The 8,030-nt window shown below is 40.5% G+C and overlaps 1 long non-coding RNA gene across 1 annotated transcript in view; it reads right to left on the reverse strand.

The window, feature by feature from the left end:
• Positions 1-4,331: 4,331 nt before the first annotated feature.
• Positions 4,332-8,030, reverse strand: part of LOC108490259 — a 4,152-nt gene continuing 453 nt past the window's right edge. The window contains exons 2-3 of the long non-coding RNA XR_001872207.2: positions 7,825-8,001; positions 4,332-6,566 (exon numbers count right to left, since the gene is read on the reverse strand). This is a non-coding gene — a long non-coding RNA (uncharacterized LOC108490259). The remainder of the gene's footprint in view (positions 6,567-7,824; positions 8,002-8,030) is intronic.

Consider the following 8,030-nt stretch of genomic DNA (forward strand, 5'->3'; position numbering starts at 1 on the left):
GCAGGACCAGGGAAGTAGAGGGAGGTGAGGGTGGGGCCAGGTCCAGAAGCAGTGCTCCTGGGGCCCAAGGAAGGCACCAAGTTGGCCTGGGTGAAAAAGATCAGGAAGCAGTATTGGTTCCAGGTGTCTGGGGACCCAAGACTAGGAATGGCACAGGGCCCAAACTAGGAGTAGAGAACAGCGGGGGAGATGGAAGAATGAATGAGGCTGGGGGAGTCAAGGCGAGAGGGCCGCGCGATAGACCTAGCCCAAGAGGCCTGAGGATAGGAGAGCCTCATTCTTTATTTTTTAAGTATTTTATTTATTATTTTTATTTTATGTGTATGTATTGCCTACAGATATGTAAGTGCACCCATGTTGTGCAATGCCCGTGGAGGTCAGAAGAGCGCATCAAAGCCCCTAGAAATGGGATCATAGATGGTTGTTAGCCACCATATAGGTGGGTGCTGGGAATCAAACTCTGGTCCTCTGCAAGAGCAGCCAGTGCTCTTAATCTTGGAGCCATTTTTCCAGCCCCACCATCTCATTCTTAAGGGCACACACACACACACACACACACACACACACACACACACGTGCGCGCGCACACACACAAAACCATCCAAGGGAAGCAATAGTGCCAAATTTTCTCTTTTGAGACATCACTTAAACTATAATATTAGATGGATTAGAAGTGACAGAAGAGATATGGGGAGACAGGTCAGAGACTATTTCAGGAATAAACAGATTAGATTGGGATTAGAAGTGAAGTTGAAAAGTGAGAAATTGACAGTCTTGGGAATGAAATAGAGGACATGAAGACCAATTAAACACGGAGCACACCCCTGCTCACAGCTTCCTTTCCTGATTGTCCTGACCTCACTTAGTCTCCTAGCTCAGATGTTAGTAGTTCACAGAACTGGCATGTCTCATTGCATTTTTATTGTTTTGTTTTGCTTTTTGCGCTTCCTACCTCAGAGTGTGTCTGACTGCACTTAGAGATAGTTTGGAATAGAAAACAGGTATTTTAACTTTATTATTTTCCCCCTAGTTTGGTACAAGAAGTTGATCCACAATCTACTTACTCTTTCCACTTCTCCATTTCTTCCCTTTCCTCCTTAGTTCCTTTCTACTTCACTGGTCCCAGCCATCATCCACATCTAGCTGTGGTGTTGTGATTCTTAGGGTATCTTTGGTCTGGGGTTGAGATACAGTTTGAAGATGCCTCCTGTCCCCTGAAATGTGGTCTCTATTCCTGAATGCACACTGCCCTTTATCTGAGAATTACTGTTTCATTTCCTCTCTATGCTTCACTTATTCTTGGTTTGGATAAGCCCTGTGACTAGATTCTGTGGTTGCAAAACCAAAGTGAGGGCAAGCAGAGCCTTGAGGATGAAGGGGAAGAAGGTGGGAACATAGATAGGTCCACAGATCTGGAGACAGGAACATCTAGTGAAGAGTGAAAGAACAGGTTTTGTCAGAAACATTGCACTGTTTTCTAAAAGAAGAAGGTTTTAAGTAAGAAGGGAGGTCTGGAAGGTCTTCAGGAGGCAGAATGAGGAAAGAGCACATCAAATTATCCAGTTCATGTGCTAGAACTAGTGCAGGAGTGTTGGCAGAAGTAAACTACGTAGACTACTGCAACGCATGTTGCTTCTGTATTCTTCCAGGTCACAAATAAATGCAAAGATATAGACCTTCTAAAATAGCTCAGTTTTTGGAAAACATGATGTAAAAATCACTCAGGACAGTTCATATTTTCTTTTTTAATGTCTTCAAACAAATCCTCATAGAGTAGCTATAAAGAAACTTAGATTTATGCAGAAGTGTCAGAGCCTAATTCCAGTGGGTTCACTGAATATTAATTAATTAATTAATTTATTGCCTACCTCAGACTTTGTCCTGGTAGGTTAAAAGATGTGGAATGGAAATCAGCTAAATCAATTCCTTTGGGTAGTGTCATGGGTTGGATATGGCATGTCCCTCTAAAAGGCTCATGACTTGGTTCCTAGCTGGGGACATTATGCATAGAAGTTCTGGAAACATTAGGTAGGTGGGGCTTTCTAGAGGAAACAAGTTACTAGAGGCATATACCTGGGCCTGTACATCTTGATCCAGGCCTCTGTGAGTCTTTCCACTTCTGCTGACTATTCACCATGTTAGTAACTTCTGCCTTATGTTTCCATACACCATGGTTCTGCCTATGGGCCCAAAATCAATGAAGTCAAGGACTACAGAATAAATCCTCTGAAACTATGAGCCAAAACAAACTATTCCTCCTCTTAAATTGTTTATGTCAGGTATTTTAGCATAGGGACAAACCTTCTAACTAACACAGGTAGGGTCTGGGTAGCTGTAAATGAGGTGAGGCTGAGAACTGCTTCCAGACAGGACCCCCAGCCCAACAGAGAACACTTGACAGGAGCCTGAGAAGCCTTCCTCAGGCTTTCATTTTTTGGCTTTCTCTGTCTCTAAAGTCTGGATTCCAATGGATCTGGTTTCCAACAGCAGTCTGTTGAAAGGTTCATCAGCAGAGTATGAAATTGAAGTCAAATGAGAAAAAATATTTACCCATAGCCCCAGGGTAGTGGTAGTGGTAGTGGTAGTGGTGTTGGTAGTGGTGGTGGTGCTGAATACCTAGGCTGTGAGGAAAACCTGAAAAAGGGATATTTAGGAATTTTACAAAAAAATCATATCTATATTCAAACAGTAGAAACCCATGCACCAGACTCACCTGACTGCAAAATTAAACAGAATGTTTCAGTTGGAGCAAGTCTAGCTGGTATGTATGAAAATATGTTTCATGAGATGCTGGGGATGGACTGAGGGCCTCCTAATTTGCTGGACAAATGTTCTTTACCACTGAGCTACATTCCTAGCTCATAAAGCAAAAAAAAAATTAATTCATTCTGTATGCATGAGATTCAAATAAAAGATATTAATTATAATAATGTCTAAGAAATAAATAAAAACTAGACATTCTCATATTGGAAGGCTATTTGCACTTTTTTCAATTAGAAGTCTATTCCATTGGAGTAAGATACTTCCTTGAACTCATCTAAATTTTGCCACTCCCCATTTCTGGCTCTCCTAGAACTTCTACATAGAGTCATCATCTGTCACATATATATGCTCTGGTATGTATGAAATATGTCTATAAAAGAAATAACATATATACATATGATTTACTTTACTGGTTATTATTCAGTAATTCCAAAATTTTCTTCCAAAGAGTAATTTATCTGCAATACATACACTAACAATTTTTTAAAATGTGTATTGAAATTTTCTTTTATAATCTAAACTGAATATTTTAGAAGTCTGAGACATAAAATGATGGCCTTTCTCCATTTATAGACTGCTTTATGGTTTGTTTTGTTCTGAGATAGGGTCTCCCTGTAGCCCCAGTTGACCTGGAACTCACTACGTAAACCAAGCTGGCCTCAGTCTCAGAGAGATCCACCTGCCTCTGCCTCCTGAGTGCTGGGATTAGAGGCTACGCCACCACTTCCAGCTTATGACTTATTTTTAACAAGTTTTTCTCCTGGTACCTTCAATATAGGTGAATGTCTGCATTCATTAGGAGCAAAGTGGAAAACAGATGTGACCACTGGCTTACTTAAGGTAGGAACTGGGATTAGAATGGCCTTCCCCAGAAGGGGGTGGCATCTAATCAGACCCAGCCTTCTGTCCCCAAAGAGCAAGGCAACCAAGATCCAAGGAAGGCACAGTAAGCCACCCCCAGCACACACATGCCACCTCAACCTATGTCATCCTTATTTGAAGTAGAATGGGCCTCCAAAGTTCTCAGAGCAGAAATGAAAACCCCCAGGTTTTAAAAGGAAAATGAGAGCTCGCGTCCAACAAAAGGATGCGCCGGTAGAATTCCACCTGACAATATACTCCCAGGAGCACTAAGCAGAATCACATTTACACAAAAATTTTCATAGCTCCACGTTTTAAAGACTGTGACTACTGTTGAAGGAGAGATGAATTTGTAAATAAGAGAAGATGGTGAGGACTCGGCTTTACCCTGGGCTTGGAGGGAGGAGAATAAACTGGGATCCCAGGAAGCCAGATTCCTTAGTTTACAGCTTCACACTGCTTGCAATATTTCAGAGTGAAATAAGAAAAATATGAGTTTCTTTTCACTTGTCAGAAGCAAAATTCTTAGAGGAAAAATATTAAAGAAATATGAAACCTCATGGTGTAATCTTAGGGCATGAAAGCTCATTTCCCTTAAACACCTCCGTTTGGCATAACTGACTTTTCATGCACATTTTAATAATGATAGATCAATAAGTCACAAGAGTTTTCTTCTTGTTTTATTGTAAATTGTTTGAAAAAAGTGTTATAAATCTAATTATATCATCATTTATATTAACAAGTCAGCACAATCTGCCAGGATATTTGCAAAGCAATTCCAATATTTACAACTGATGAAATTGGCTGTGGAGTAAAAAGTCAATGAACAATATTTTACTTTCCTGACAGATGTGCATGTGCTGAAGGCAGCTATTAAGTGAGGTGTTACCCAGCAACCCTGAAGTTCCCCTGCCTTGTGTTTGCCCATCATCCAGCTGTGTAACAGGTTTGATGGGCACAGGGAGGGAAAGGAAACAGAAGAATTTGTTGAAAGTGTATTATCTCAAACTTCTCCTGGACAAGCAAAATTTTCCCAACTATTAGAGGAACGTTGTACACTCAGAATGTCAACACAATTTCAACAGAAAACTGACTTCCCAAGGACATGGGTACAATTATTTGTGGGATCACCCTGTCTTCTGGGTAGAGATTATTGGTAATATTTCTTGCACACTTAGTCTTACACTTCACTTGGCGACCTTGTTCTGTTCCTGAGGTTGCTACTATTCATTTTATGTATAAGTAATCTGGGTCACAGGACAATAAGTGACTTGTACATGGTCAAAAGCTTAAAGAGCAGAGTGGAGGGCTGATTCTTGGTGAGCCAAGTCTGAAGCCTCCATCATAGCCAGAGGACTTAGTTGGTTCTTCCTTTAACACTCTGAAACTAAACAGCCAAGGACCACATCACTCAAAACACTTTAAGTTGGTTATTTTTTAGCTGTACATAGAGGGTCTTATTGACTATTCCTTAAAAATCATGTTTACCTTTCAGATTGAGGCTTGAATTTCACAGTTGCAATTTGGTTTCTTAAGTATTTTATCCATAATGAAAGAAAAAAAAGCTATGAAAGGGTTAACATTTTATAGTTCTGTTTTTGCAACTGAAGGTTTATATCATAAATGTTGACAGAGACAGTAGGCAACAGAACTGTGGGCCACTTAGAAAGACAATTGTACAGAGAGCAAGGACACAGAATAAGGTTTTTATAGCATTTGCTTGCTTTGCTTTATTTCTACCCCAGAGACTATGCAGGTTATGTTCTAGTCCTTGAAAAGATGACTAAACTTCCCATTGCCTTTACCCTATCTTATCCAGGTGACCTTTTCTACATAGTCCTAAAAACACAAGGTCCTGTCCTACCATTCAAAAGATTATAAATTAGATGAGGAGGAAAAACATGCAAATACTAAGTACTCAATGAAAATATGCATATACAGTGAATGGTCAGTCTGTCCAGTATTACTTTAATTTCCATGTTCTGAGATACTTCCTTATTTTACAAAACCCCCAAACAAATGGTGATTTCCAATCCACACTTACTATGAGAATTTGCCTCCATTTTCGTTGAGATTTATCTACAGATTTACAAAGTTGAAGAAGTGCTTCTGTCACACTTTTATTACAGCCTGCTAAACTGAGTGAAGGAGACAGGTTATGGAAGCAATATGCTGAGTATTCTACAGCACAGCTCAGATGCTTGTATGGACTTAAATCCATTTCATGTGTTAGGCAGCAACAATAAAATACAGTTTGTTAACTTGAAGAGTTAATTGTTCTATAAATATTTAATGGAACATTACTGTATAGCACTCTGCTAGTTTTGTACACTTGCATCTCAGAAATCTGACACATCTCTAGATAACAAGATGAAGAGGTGCATAGAGGGTCTGTAGGAAGCACCTTCTTATTCCAGGTTCATGGCCAGCTTAACTTGTCTGTCCTTTTAACGTGGACACATTGCTGTTAACATAATTTCTACATGCACATGCATGTCTACCTTCTGTCTCGCCCATATGATTGCATTTGAACATTTTGTCTGCTTTCTTGGGGCATAATGTTGAACTTGATGAAAATACTTGTTGAATTTCTTAGCAGATACACACCACTGCTAGTGAGTCTGGTGGAGCCAAATAACAACTGATTCAAATGAGGAAAGCTTCTTTGGAGGTCCTGGAATCTCAGATGGGAAACCAGAAGGCTGGAGTATAAGTGGTCTTGGGACTCTTGGAAAAGGAAAGTCTGGAAGAACTACTGGCTGTACTGCAGTGAAGGCAAGCTCATTAAGCACGTATGAATAACGACAGAATCCAAAAGTGACCTGATTTAGTATGTGACACTCAAATAGAGAGGTCTGTGCTTGTCCAGAGGGATAGTGGTCTTCAAAGTTGAATATGAATAGTTAATAAAGTAACTTCATATAATCTTCTGTGATCAGTGTCTGTAGAAAACGCAAATACAAAAAGAAGGAAAGCCACATGTGACAATTTGTACCTGAACTTTTAGTGGACCCTGTATGAGGGTCTTCTGAAGAAGTTCAGACCAAAGTTTAAGGATGGTGATTTACTTGTTCAGGTGATCTGGGGCCCAAAATGTGGCTATGCAGACTAAGAGTAAAATGTGAGGGAGGTCCAGCTTCTTGTCCTGAATGCGTATGTGTTGTGAAGGGCATGAAAATGGAGAATTCACAAAGACCAATGTGTCAGGAGTCATGCTAGGGTATAAATGATTCAAGGTTGGACATGGATGTATCAGGAGAAACAAGATCCTCCTGTTGGAGGTATTTCCCTATGTCTCTGTGGACAGAATATTTATTAACAAGCTCCTGCCCTGATAGAGGTTATTCTGGAAAGCCTTCCCAATGGACTGTGATTTTTCTCAGGAACTAAAGACTCTAGTGTCTACAATCATGTTGGAAAGGGCAGAAAAACAGACAAAGAAGGGGTCCAAGATGTCGTGGAAACATTTTCTGGAAGGAGAATGGCAAGATGTGGCTATATTTGAACATGACAGTGTGACCTCACCAGTGGGAGCTATTGCATCCTGGGTTGTCACCAAGTATCTCATTCACATGTTGACCTAATTAGCTTTCTATTGCTAAAACACTATTGCTATAAAACACTCTGACCAAAACCGACTTGGGGAGAAAAGGGTTTATTTTGGTTTATAGCTTACATTTCATGGAGGGGAGCCAGGCAGGAAACTTGAAGCAGGAACTGAAGGATGGACCTTGGAGGAATGATGCTTACTGGCTTGTTCCTCTGGCCTATGTTCAGCCTGTTTTCATATACAACCCAAGACCACCTGCCCAGAATGGGCTGGACCCTCCCACATCACCCAGCAACCAAGAAAATGCCTCACAGACATGCCCACAGGCCAAGCCAATAAAGTCCCCCCATTTATGTTCCCTCTTCCCAGGTACGTCAGGTTGACAACTGAAGCTATCCAGCACACATGCCCTCTGGGTTGATGATCTATGCATGGTGGTGATCAACAGCAAAGGAAATCTTGAGGGTCTTGAAATATATTATTCCTCTACACAGATGTGAAATAAACTGAATGTAAAAGTATGGAAATATAAGAACCAGAGTGCTGAAGGTAGAAGGAAGGGAGCACTACAACCTCCACAGAGACAAGAACCATGCTTCATCTTTCAAATTCTTACTATGTATTGGGCATTCCACAAAAACATTATCTACCTTATCTCATGCAGTCTTCAAATTTCAGTTATTCAGCCTCTAATATACCTCCATTTCAGAGAGAAGGAAGTCAGACTTTAAAGGTGCTTCTGAGGCTGGGAGTCTGAGGCATGTGTCTACTGTATGAGCTTTGTATGGTTTGTCCTGGAATTCCTGGGCAATCTGGTCTTTAAAGGTCTGCAACAAGACAAAAAAAAAAAAAAAAA

The sequence above is a fragment of the Nannospalax galili genome, unplaced genomic scaffold (assembly GCF_000622305.1).
Source record: "Nannospalax galili isolate Female #2095 unplaced genomic scaffold, S.galili_v1.0 scaffold388, whole genome shotgun sequence".
NCBI classification, from domain to species: domain Eukaryota; kingdom Metazoa; phylum Chordata; class Mammalia; order Rodentia; family Spalacidae; genus Nannospalax; species Nannospalax galili.